This window comes from Hylobates moloch, unplaced genomic scaffold (genome assembly GCF_009828535.3).
Source record: "Hylobates moloch isolate HMO894 unplaced genomic scaffold, HMol_V3 SCAFFOLD_2, whole genome shotgun sequence".
Lineage (NCBI taxonomy): Eukaryota > Metazoa > Chordata > Mammalia > Primates > Hylobatidae > Hylobates > Hylobates moloch.
The window spans coordinates 48,538,148-48,552,012 of NW_026652277.1; positions in this window are offsets into that span (position 1 = coordinate 48,538,148).

The window sequence follows — 13,865 nt, forward strand, 5'->3', positions numbered from 1 at the left end:
AGGGAAATGCACAGAAATGTAGCAGAGAAGCATATATTATACATTTTTTGTTTGTTTATTTATACCCCACCTTATCCCAGAAAGGATTTAAGATGGCTTATGAAGAGGCATATGGTAACACAAATTTACAAGAGGTGAGAAGATTGAGGCAAAACAAAAGTGTAAGGAAGTAAAATGTTACCAGCCATCAGGTTAGTATATTAAAAGTATGGCATGAAATCATATCTATTTGCCAAAAGTGGGCCACCAATTTAACTGCTTAAAGAAGAAAATACTGTTAATTATGCTTTTTATCATCTTCATAAGATAAAAACCAACCAGTTGCTCCAAAGAAGCATCACTGTTTTGAACAGATTTGTTTCCTGTGGGTACTTATAGAATGAATTATGTCTTCAATTAGCTTTATAGCAAATACTTATTTTATAACTTTATCTCTTATAACATCCCCCATTATAAGCTGATAAAATCATTCTGAGGCACATTTAAGTTAAAGTATTTATCATAAGGTGGATGGGGGTGGCAAAAGGCAGTACTTTGGGATCCAGAAATACATACCTCTTATTAATTGACTTAATCCAAGGATAAATTCTGAAATTCCCAGAAGCATGGAAGAACTGTATGTCCTTGAGGCAATTATTTTCTTCTTTCACATTTATTGGATGTCTATTAAGTTCAACGCACAATGCTAAGCTCAAGGGTTTTTACAGTACAGTCTAGTATCTGCCTTTATTGATGAGGACAATGACAACCTCAAAAACCAAAATATAATTCTCAACTATCAATTATGATACATTGGCTAATGAAAATATTTAGAAAGTCAGTGACAATTCAACGAAGACAAGAAAGTCAGTGAGGACTGGGCGCGGTGGCTCGTGCCTGTAATCCCAGCACTTTGAAAGTGCCCCTAGGAGGGGCAATTGTTTGAGGCCAGGAGTTTGAGACCACCCTGGGCAACATGACAAAATCCCACTTCTAAAAAAGTACCAAAAATAGCCAGGCATGGTGGTGTGTGCCCATAGTCCCAGCTACTCAGAAGGCTGAAGTGGGAGCATCGCTTGAGCCTGGGAGGCAGAGGGAGCCAAGATCATGCCACTGCACTCCAGCCTGGGTGATAGAGTGAGAACCTATCTGAAAAAAGAAAAAAATAGTGAGTAGGATTTATCTGGCCATGGACAGAGGTTATGTTATCAAAGGGAAAAAAGAGAGAATGATGGGAGTAGAGGAGGGAGGAGAGGGGTGAGGAAGCAGTTAGCAGAACACACATCACACACCAAGGCCCTGAGGTAGAAGCATTTGGTCCATTTGAGGGTGGGAGGGGAGGCCACAGTGGCTGGAAGTTTGAGGGAAAAGAGAAGAGGCTGAGAGATAGGGCTGGACAGATAGTCAAAGGCTGGACCATGCCAGAGCTTGTAAGACAGGATGAAGATTTTAGACTTTAACCTAAGAATAGTTAAGAGGTCATTAAAGGCTTTTAAACAGGTGGGTGGTCCAATCAGATTTGTGTTTTAAAAATTGCTCAGAGTGGCTGGGTGCAGTGGCTCACGCCTGTAATCCCAGCACTTTGGGAGGCCGAGGTGGGCAGGTCATGAGGTCAGGAGATCGAGACCATCCTGGCTAACACGGTGAAACCCCGTCTCTACTAAGAATACAAAAAATTAGCCGGGCGTGGTGGCGGGCGCCTGTAGTCACAGCTACTCAGGAGGCTGAGGCAGGAGAATGGCATGAACCTGGGAGGCAGAGCTTGCAGTGAGCCGAGATCGCACCACTGCACTCTAGCCTGGGCACAGAGCCAGACTCTGTCTAAAAAATAAAAAAATAAAAAATAAAATAAAAAATTGCTCAGAGCAAGGTGTGGAAACTGGAAAGGTTAAGGTAGAAGTAAATGTGGAGCGAATTAGAAGGCTCTGGTGTTGCAAAAGACTCAGTGGCTAAGATTAGAGTGTCGTGGGGTATGAAGAGGTGAGAATGGATTTCAGAGGTGTCTTGGGGTTCAAATCAACAAGACGGGTATTTCTGTCTTCCAGAGACTTAAATAGCTATTGATTGGCAGTGATATTGAGAATATATTTCCCAACAAGTCCTTAGGTGAAGTCATTTTAAGTGTCAAGTTAAGTACAGAACTGTACGTTGTAAAAGCCAGCTGAGCTTGGGATAGAATAAATAAAAGCTAAACAGCCTTGGAAAGAGACCATCTCATCCCCCCTTGAAGAGAAGTAGACAGGACCCAAGGCAGGGCCAAGATTCTCTTCAGGAAGTAATTCTCTTAATCTACCTGATTGTACAGAACCAATAATGAAGACATAGGTGTCCTTTGCCATAGAGTGTGGGTGGTAAGAATTTTAACTGGACAATTTACAAAGCAGATTTTTCTACATTAACCACTAAAAATCTCTGTGAAGCACTTAGGCCACATCCAATTTCTTCTGCATTCGGTGTAACTTCTCATGTCCTTCAACAAAACGGGCAACACAATTTTGCCTAGGTTTTCTAATTGAAGTGAGTTGCTACAAAGGACTGTCAGGTTGAAGTGGAGGTGAGTCAGCCAACAATAATAACTTTGGTTTTGGAGGAGTTGATCCTTAGCCCTTCCCTCTAACAAAGCTAGATAACAAGGTCAGTTGTCTATTAAGACTACACCTAAATTGTGATCCTAAAGTTGTGTCATCTGTGCATGAAAATTCCTTGTTCAGATCTGCCAGTAGTGATTTAAAAAGGGATACTAGAGCCTAGCCCTGTATTAGCCCACTGAGAAGGTTCCCATTCTCAGTGTATCACAGAGTAGGGTATTTAAGAAAATCAATTATCAAGAGTCTTCCTGGAGTTCATAGAACTTGGAACACAGCTGGTTCCTGTTCACAGAATCACAAATTGTAGCATAGTCAAAACCTCTAGCCCTACATGTGCTGCATGTAGAGTAATAGCTAACATCTACGTAGCATTGATGTTTAAGGCACTGTTCTAAGAGCTTGATGTAGTTTCAAAACCAACTTATTTTACAAATGAGAAAACCAAGGCCTATGGAAGCTAGGAGGCCACTGAGCTAGGGTTGAACCAGACATTCTTCTCCAGTGTCTGTGCTCTTAAAGACTACACTGTTGCCTGGGCTTGCATGCACAAGAAACTGTCATTTATCTCTTCCTTGGTTTTTCTCTCATTTTTTTCCCTGGGAAAGTCAGGTGTACATCTTTTTGGCAAAAGGAAATGCAATGGTGACCTGTGGACTTTGGGCTCTGAGCACACACAGAGCTTTCATGCCATAGCTCATTCACATTCCAGCCAAAAAGCCAAGGTAGGTGGAGGCTGGTATACGTCATGTTCTTTACTCTCTTCTGCCACCAAGTTTGCTGAAATTTAAGATGATAGCACAGTCAGGGAGCTTAATGATATTTCTCATCTGCTTCAAAATTTGCTTTATTTAAACACCAAAGCAAACCACTTAGGCACTGTCACAGCAGACTGTTTTCAATTGCTTTTGTATTAAGCAACTACAGATTTTCCACCAGCCTGTAAGGAAAGAAAGATACAATCCCTGTCTTCAATAGATTTGTGTTCAAAGAAAGGAACTGGCACCTTTAGTGTGTCTCTTAAAGGTACCCCCAGGAAGGTCAGCTTGTGTTTAGAAGTCAGTTGTTGGGTATCCTTGACCTGGCTTCCTATTTCTTTCCTATTTCCCTGGAGACTATCGGGCAGGAAGTGCCTCAGCTTCCTTTCTCCAACGCGTAAGTCTATCTGTATCCCTTCATAATTCTGGCACTTCCAGTCTCAGAGGTGGGCTCAGTAGGGGGGCCTCCAGAAGGTGGGCTGAGGAGGGAGGACCTGCAAGTGTAAGAATAAACATTAAATGGGACAGGAAGAATATTTACAAGTATACCTTAGTGTATAAAAGAAATAATTTACTATGAAGGTGGGGTTTCAAACAAGTAGGAGAAATAGATATATTAAAATAAATGTTACTAGGTCTGTAGGTGAATAATTTATTATATTTGAGTAAATAAATAAAATATACACACATATATATGACTATACAGCTAGATCAACATTATACCAATCTAGGTTCTTGGTTACTAGTAATGAAAACTGACTCTGAATAATTTAAGCTGAAAAGAAATGTCTTGGTAGGATTTTAGGTAGATCACACATTTAATGAGAAACTCGTAAAACTGTCTTGGGACATAAGGCCACCTAGTATGGTTATGAAGGTTGTTTGCTGCCCAAAGGTATTTAGCTGAGGGAATAATTAGGGGTTGAAATTAGGGGCCAACCCAGCTTCTGCTCCCCAAGCCATGTGTCCTGGTGTGTGCTACATCAACCCAGAGAAAAAGATGCCTTATGTCTTCACAAAAAGCTCTATTGGCCAAGCCGTGTATTCAAGGGCCTATGAGCACCTGGAGGATGCCTTTCTTTAATTTACATAAGGGCATTGTCTTGGTTAGTCATGGCCTGGTTCTACAACTAACCGGGTTGGCCTGGAGCCCCTGACCTTGAATACTGAATGTCACAGTGACACTTGAACCCAAGACAGAGCCACATCTACTGAAGTGAATTTAAAACTGTTCCTGTTTATAAATTTCACTGACTCCACTGGATGGAAGGAGTGGAGTCATCAATTAGCCAAGCTGAATTTACAACCTAGTTGTACATACAACCTAATTCTATGAGATATGGGGAGGTGAGAATTTGGCTTTCTAACTTCTCAAAACACACGGTAGCATATTCCATGTATGTCAAAAATAATTCAGACACTAGAAAGCCAAAATTTAACCAGTAGGTTACATTTTTTAAATTTTAAATAGCCGGTTAATTTTTAAATAAATATTTTATGTTTTAAAACAGAAGAGGAAAAAATTGATTTTTGTCAGATCTTAGGGTGATGAAGGACTTTAGAACATAAAACAGAAGAAACTACAAAGACAGAGATTGACTGTGCAGCACAAAATTAAAACTTTTGCACCAGCCAGTTGCAGTGGCTCATGCCTATAATCCCAGCACTTTGGGAGGCCGAGGCAGGCAGATCACTTGAGGACATGAGTTCCAGACCAGCCTGTCCAACATGGTGAAACTCTGTCTCTACTAAAAATACAAAAATTAGCTGGGTGTGGTGGCCAGCTACTTGGGAGGTTGAGGTACAAGAGTCACTTGAACCTGGGAGGCAGACGCTACAGTGAGCTGAGATGGTGCCACTGCACTCCAGCCTGGGTGGCAGAGTGAGACTCTTTCTCAAAAAAAAACACTTTTTAGCAAGGAAACTCTCAATTATAAGGTAAATGAAAATAAAATGGAGAAAAAGAATAACACATAAGATAAATAAAGCTCTAATAAGTTTATCATATAAATATTTTTCAAAAATCGGTATGAAAAAGTCCTGTTAAAGAAATAGGTAAAGGACATAAGCAAAAAATTCACAAGAGAAATAATGAAGGAATGTGAACAACGTATGGCCTTTTTGATTATTTACTTCATGCTCTTGGATTCAGGTTTGCCGGGGCTGCAGAGCCAGTTCTGTGAGAGGCTGTCTGGGAGCCCAGCCTGCCACGCGCAGTGAGGTTGGAACTGGGGGGAGGGGGGAAGAAGAATTTGGAAAAGTCAAATCCAAGAGAAATGATACTGAGCAAGAATGAGAAAGTGGACAGCCAGCAAAGGAGCACAGTCAAGACCAAGTTAGAGGTTCAGGAGTCTCTCTCATTTCATTATTTCATTTAGTCCTCAAACAACTGTAAGGCAGATGTTTTTATCATTCCTATTTTGCAGTGGAGGAAATAAAATCTTAGAAAGCTGAAGGGATTTGTTGATAAAGATACATGGAGCTTGTGGAAGATTCAGAATTTCAACCTACTGATGTTCATGGTTTAGCACTGATCTCCAACTTGCCAAAAATATTTATGATATTTACAATGCGATAGAACAAATAGAACTGTGATGTATGATTCGCAATCATCATAGCCAATTTCATGTACTATCATGCCTCAGACAATTGCACTTAATTTCCTCCTGGAACTCAACAGAATGACATTGTCACATGGGTGGGGCCTCAGAATGCTAGCGGGGGTGTGGGGGTGTTAGGATTTATCATGCCTTGTTGGGTCCCCGGCTTCTGTCCTGCCAACCTCACACTTGGCTCGACCCTTTTTTCCTAAGGAACAACGGTATAGACAAAAAAACTCCTCCCTGGGCAGAAGTGCTTCCATAGAGATGCTAAGCTCATTCTTTGAGCCTCCCCCTCCTTCCAGTCTTCCCTTTCAGGCCACCCGCCCCTCTTCCTCACTCTTTGCAGCTGCAGAATCACCACTACATCTCCACTCATTGTAAGTGACCAGACTAGGCAAATAGGAAGACGAATGGTTAGTCAGGGAAATTTGGGCCACCATGATGGGAAAGGTGCAGAGGAAAACATTATGGCCAGAGTCCCTTTGAAACACGCTGACAGTTGACAGATGAGCATCCATAAAATGACAAAGGCCTCCCTGTGTAAAGCCCTTTGCCACCAGCGCTTCTCCCTGGGAAACTAACTGCCCTCAGCTGTCAGTGAAAATATTATTTTTTTTTTGCTGGTAATTATTCTCATGCCTGTTTCTCTAGCCACAGAATAGACTGCACTTTGTGTATGTGGGTATTCTCCATCCTGGAGGCTGCTGCACCCCCCAAGCCCCCACCCACCAATCCTCTCGATCAGAAGTGATGACTTACCCTGTTAATTAAATAATTACAACCAGGATAGTGAACTGGAGCATGTAACTGTATAAAACCTATTTATGGTTGCCAGGAATACATATTGGGAAAATCCTAGGATTTTTTAAGTGATGTCAGTGATCCCCAAGGGGCTATGAAACAGATCTGCACATACAGAGTGTTGAGCCTGCAGCAAACAATGGGGACTAAAAAGGACGCTGTATCTGTCCTCAAAGAAGCCCTGCTGATGTGACTAAGCAGTTTCTTATTCTGTTTATTTTGCCTGCCCTATTGCTTTCTGTGACAGAAAATATTAAAAAGGGAAAGGGGAAGAAAGAAGACAGAGGGAACCTGAGGGGGTCGGGATGTTGTGACAAAATGTGGCAACTCTAAAATACAGGGATCTTCTTTTCTGCAGATTCCTTTATTTTGGGATTTCTCCCAGGAATTAGAAGGAGGTATCTTCGCCTCCCAGATGAAAACCTTAAATTCAGAGTCTCCCTTGATCATTTTTTCTCTAGAGCAGTGCTATCCAATAGGATTTTCTGTGGTGATACAAATGCTCCATATATGTGCTGTCCAACTGTTGTTTTCATGTGGCTATTGACCCTTGAAATGTGACTACAGTGACTGAGAAGCTGGACTTTAATTCATTTAAAATTGGATTTAAGTAAGCACATATGACTAGTGGCATGGGACAGTGCGGCTACAGGGCTGCCATCGTGACCACCTCAGTGCAGTCCATGGAATATTTGACCGCTGTGGGTGTAAGCCTCAGAGGAGGAACTGAAAATTAGACACACATTTCAAATACAGATTCCTCTGAGATTCAAGTCATTCCACACAGGGTTAAGCAGTGGTATGCCCTGTCAGGAACTCTCTAAAGTTACTCCCTCTTCCTATCCATGAATTTTCCCTTTAGAGCCTGACTTTGGGATTTTCTACTTCAGCCCCCAGCTTGGGCTAAATTTTATTTCATGTCTTTGTTTTGAAAAAGGGTGGATGCTTTGCCTTTTTGAACTTCAAGCCCATTTCAAGCTTCAAATGAGAATTTCCTCCCTGTTAGACACCTGATCTACCAACTAAGACAGTGTTTCCTGGGCTCTGAGCCCAGAAATGCCTGCCCAGCTTTTCCCCAGCTTTTTAGCTCAGCTTCTGTCTTGATCAGTGACACCTGCTGGCTTCCAGTTCCCTCACCTCTGATCTTCCAATGTTTTCTTCCCAGCCCTTCCTGGCCTTGCTTTTTAGTTTTGAGCTTACATCTGCATTTTTCTTCCTCACTCTACCATCGTTAGCTTGGCTCTTTTCATGCAGTAGAATTCCTGAGTCATGCACCCAGTAGGATCCCTTTCTTGGGTAGCTTCAGAGTTCAAGTACAGTTGGTATGTGAAAGAAAACTTCTTGTCACTTTCCAAATTCTTAGCATTGTTTACGTACAAATTGTTTATATACAAATCTTTACAACTTTTAAGTTCTGTGACTACATTTACATTTGCTTTCACTCTGTAAGCTTTTTTTTCCAGTCTACTGTCCCTTTCTCGCAAAATATTGTTTATATTGCTTTATTATACTGTTTTTGTTTGTTATTTCTTTGTTTTATTGTTTCACACCCCCACACACACAGATACACATGCACACACAACACACACACAGACCATAATAATTCACTAAGTCATAGTATAAACTCTGCAGATGGAGGCTTTTTTAAATATGTGTGTCAGTATTTAGAGATATTTATGGATAGGTGGATAGAGAGAGAGAGAGAGAGAGATAGATAGATTTTTTTCTTTCTTTCTTTCTTTTTTTTGAGATGGAATCTTGGTCTGTCACCAGGCTGGAGTGAAGTGGCGTGATCTTGGCTCACTGCAACCTCCACCTCCTGGGTTCAAGTGATTCTCCTGCCTCAGCCTCCCGAGTAACTGGGACTACAGCATGCGTCACCATACCCAGCTAATTTTTGTATTTTTAGTAGAGACAGAGTTTCGCCATGTTGGCCAGGATGGTCTCGATCTCTTGGCCTCATGATCTGCCACCCTTGGCCTCCCAAAGTGCTGGGATTACAGGAGTAATCCACCGCATCTGGCCGACATTTATGAACATATTTTATGTGGTCTTCCTCTCCTCCAAAATCCTCTCTTTCACCATTATTATGAAACAAACACAAAAAGGTATACAAAAGCATACTGTAACCTTTAAAGTGCCGTCTAAATGTGAGTTTATGTCATTATTGTTTCAACAAGACTCTTGGAGGCCCACCCTTGGGTGATTGCTTCCGAGTAGCGTGGTGGCTGCCTTCCCTGGACGTTGCCTGCTGGCTGTTATGAAGTGTCCTCAACTGCAATTATCCGTACATAATTCTGTTCCATTCCTACTGACTGGACTCAATGTGGAGACTCGGCTCATGCTGAACAAATGGCATCCTCTCTTCTAGGAATTTGATTTGGGATTGAAAGATAGGAGGTCAGTTTGAGCTCATTATGGTGGAGGAAATGTAATTATAGGAGCTTCATAGGGAAAGTCTTCTGCCTTCCAAGTAGATTGAGAATGTAAAAAATAACCAAAAAGAGCTTGTAATCCCAGCATTTTGGGAGGCCGAAGCCAGACAGATCAGGAAGTCAGGAGATCGAGATCATCCTGGCTAACACAGTGAAAACCCGTCTCTACTAAAAATACAAAAAATTAGCCAGGTGTGGTGGTGGACGCCTGTAGTCCCAGTTACTTGGGAAGCTGAGACAAGAGAATCACTTGAAACCAGGAGTTGGAGGTTACAGTGAGCCGAGATCACGCCACTGCACTCCAGCCTGGGTGACAGAGCAAGACTCCATCTCAAAACAAAATAAAACAAAACAAAACAAAACAAAGTAGCCAAAAAGCTCAAACTAAAACAAGCATAAAAAGTGAAAATATAAAAATATATATAATACAACATAGCATAATATAGTTAACCCATGCTGTTCTTGGTGTAGTCAGCCATTGTATGAAGCCATGCTCTTCATCAAAAGGATAAAGAGTGATGGAGGATCAATCAAAATCCATTATTACCTCTGGAAACACAACACATTGTATATCCCATTGATGGCTCAAGGCTTGTGAGTAGCAGAGAGAACACAAGTTGTAAGTGGTCATGGCGATGGCCTTGTGAGCCACTTTTATAGTTTGCTATTTTTGTAATGTCAGGGCCTAGGGAACCCTAAGGGGCATCTCCATGAAATTGATTGACAGATTTCCTCTTGTCAGGCATTATTACTCTCATACCTGGCAAAAAATTACATGAATTCCAATCAAGTCATCTTCAGCAAATGTTTATTTGGAATGTAGGCACATAGCTCCTACAGCGTCTGCCTCATTTCCCATCAAATCAGTAGGTATCCCCTAAGGCAACACATGCTACTAGCGTGCATGGTATTGTCTGTGTGTGGTGGGTGCATGTGGAGTGAGGGAAGGAAGGAATGGGTCTCAGAGGCCTACAAGAGATAATGCTTGTGATGACAGTGTTCTCGTTTTCTCAGCCAGTATGACTGTATCTTTGATGTCTCTGGCTTGAAGTGACATCTCATAATATTCCCAATAATAATAATTATACCTTGATTACTGTTTTCATATTTAGCCTGAAAAATATTATACTCTCTTATACATATTTTAATGTAGTCTGAGACCAAGGTTTCTGCTTCTTTGTCTAATTTGGGCTATACACATGCTTACCAATAAGACTTTTTCTCTGTTGCTACTCATGAAAAAGACTTATTCCTCTTCTAAGACTGAATTCCAATGAGGAGAAATGAAAAAGCAGAAACAGACACTTGTCCTTCCCGAATGTAAATCACGCTGCAAAGCCTAATTTATCTCATGTAAGAAACATCCACTTATGCTTTAGAGAAAGGAGCCAAGAGAGGTCTACCCATCTTTGAAAGAATAACCATCACTCAGACCGGTTGGATGTTGTGAACAGAGCTTCAGAGAAGAAATCATAGAACTTGGGTTTGGTCCTGATGCAATTACCCATGAGTCCTAATCATACCACATGAGGCAGTTTCCTCATCAATTAATTTTTTTAATGGAGATAAAAATACTCATATTTCTCAGAGTTAGTATAAAGGCCAAATAAGATAAGGTATGAAAGCACTTAGAAATAATAAAACATGGCAACAATGTAAGATAAGCATGTGATGACAAGCATGGTTTTAGATGATGGTAGACCAGACCAATGCAATGTATATATAATTTATTTATGTGTATGTGAATTTTCTTTGAGTCCAATTTTTTTAACCTCTTATTTAAATGTTGATCTCACATCACCTTTCATAAAACACATTTTCAGTCATCTTATCTTTACAAAAAGAGAATATTTCACCACAAATTCAAGATAAAAAAAAATTGCAGCTAAAGGTCTATAGGGGTATAAATCTAAATGAGTCCATTAACGAGAACTAAAAAGTCAGTCCATCACAAATGAAAAAGGCAAGTAAACATCACGTTTAATGAAATCTAGTTAAGGAAATAAATTACTCTCTATTTCTCTTTTCCCCAGTGCCAGTGTTTCATGCCTAGGTTTGCGAAACCAAGTGTTTGGAGATAAAGTTAATTCTAAATGTAGTTTCTCAACTATTTAAATAGCAAGTCTTTCTCATGTTTACTTAAACGCACACAGAGCTGCATGGAGTCCAAACACTGAACACTTTATATACTGACACTACGTAGTATCAGTGCAAATGAGAATCTACGTGATAAGAAACATCATGCTTATACCCCATTCTTTCCTGTTCCAAATGGAATTTTTAGAGAAAAAATCCTTGAAGTGAATAATTCAAAAACTTAGATTTTAAACATCATAACGAAAAGCAAAGTTGACAAGCAGCTTCAACAAGCAATGTTGTATGGTAGAGATTCTCCATTAGACCATGAGGCCGTCAATTAATGATTCCCACTTTCTATAAACTGTTTAACAAATATCCTACAAGCATTTATGGAATGCTTATTGCATACCAGTTGATATTTTAGGCATTTAGACTACATCTGTAAACAAAAGAAAATATATTCAAAATTAGAAAGTAATAAATTGTTTAATGAAATTTATGTCAAATATAGTTTTGGGCTTATCTAAGTTGTTAAAGTAGATAACAATAATTTCCTTAATCTATAAAAATAATAGTTATCATTTATAAACCAATGTCCCATTTCAATGTATCAACAGGAAAAATATTTTTTTCTTTCTGAGTTCCTTTGACGTTGTAAAACACACAGAGTAATAATATCATATTGACAAAAGAGGTTTAGTTCAATAACATCCCACTCTATTTCCTTGCACATTGTGAGGTACGGTATTAGTAGTTGAAGATGAAAAATTAATAGGCATAATTTTGTGTATTTTGTTTCTCCTTCTAAGAAAATTGAGGGTGTAAATAAAATTGGAGACCAGGGTTGTGCATGGCACAAATTAACATTCTTGTGCTCATTTCTCCAGCAGTCTTGGCAGCAGAGGATTAGAGTAGAAAGAGCACTGGATTAAGAGACAGAGTCATCGGTTCTACTTCTTGCCTTGATGCAAATTTGTACTATGAGTGCATTAAATTCTCTATATTTAAGTTTCTACATCTGCAAAATGAGAGCTGGATCATATTACTGTAAAAAGTCACTTTTAGGCCGGGCGTGGTGGCTCACGCCTGTAATCCCAGCTATCTGGGAGGCCGAGGTGCGCGGATCACGAGGTCATGAGATTGAGACCATCCTGGCCAACATAGTGAAACCCCGTCTCTACTAAAAATACAAAAAAATTAGCTGGGCGTGGTGGTGGGCACCTGTAGTCCCAGCTACTCAGGAGCCTGAGGCAGCAGAATGGCGTGAACCTGGGAAGCAGAGCTTGCAATGAGCCGAGATCGCGCCACTGCACTCCAGCCTGGGCGACAGAGCGAGACTCCATCTCAAAAAAAAGAAAAAAAAGTCACTTTTAGATATAAAATTCTTTAATTCTCAATGGTAAAAAATATATATAAGGCATAGGTCAATATGCAATTTGGGGTATGAAGAAAAAATGTTGTAAACAAATATGCTATTAAATACTAATCTGAAACATAAATGAAGCAAATGCAAATTTTTAACTACATATAGATTAAAACTGTAAAAACAGTGAGTTACATTTAATTCCCAAGACCACAGTAGCCTGTGGAAGGAAATAAAGATGTGAATACTAATACAAAGTTAAACAGCAGCCTTTGCATTCCCCCCTGCAAGAACTATTGAGATGTCCCATACTCCAGTTTTTCTCTCCTCCCGCAACAGCACCCAAATTAAAGTTTTTCTTTTATCCTTACATGTGCTGCTCTGTGCTCCAAGGCCAGACTGCCTATGAGAGTGTGTGATGCCTGTGTCTACATCAATGGCAACCACAATCACTACCTTACATACTCACCTGGTCCAACCATGCTTAGCCAATGCTTATTTCCAGATCCACCACCACCAATTTTACCATTTTAGTGGCCCCCAATGATGTCCTCATGGAGGTGAGAGAGGGCTCCCCCAAAGGCTTTTATTCTGGGCCTTCTTTCATTTTCTTACAGGTCTCTCAATTAATTTGATTCCTTCATTCAATAAATTTTTAATTAATTGTATACTATATGGAAAACACTGTCTAGAAAACCAGGAACACAAAAATATTCATAGTAGAAAATGTGGTAGGGAAGATAGGCATAGAACATGTAATTGCAAGTATTTGTTAAGACAGAATTTCTAAGGCTCTGTAAGAAGCATGGTGAATTTCCCCCAGGCTAGTTTGGAAGCCATTTGAGTGGCACCAATCAATTATGAAATTGCAAGTATCTTCCCAGGGGCAAACTCAAGCTTTCATGCACACGTGTCAACCCTGTTCCAACTCCCTAAAAAGCTTTCTGCCAGTGTGGGAACTATTTTTATCCCTTTGGCTCAAGGGTCTTAATATTAACTAACTAATATTAATTAATTCTGGGGCCAGACTGTCAGTTCCAAAGTTGTCCTTACCACACCATGTTCCTTCCATGCCAGGATTCATATCACAGAGGACATGGACTATTGGCTTCCAGATTCAGTCCTAACATTTACTGGCTGGGTGATCTTAGGTAACCTTTCTGAGCCTCAGTTTCTTCATCTGTCCAACAGGGAACTTATAAAGTTATTGTAAGGATTAAATTGTGATATCTATGCTTCACACATACCTTATTCATGATAGG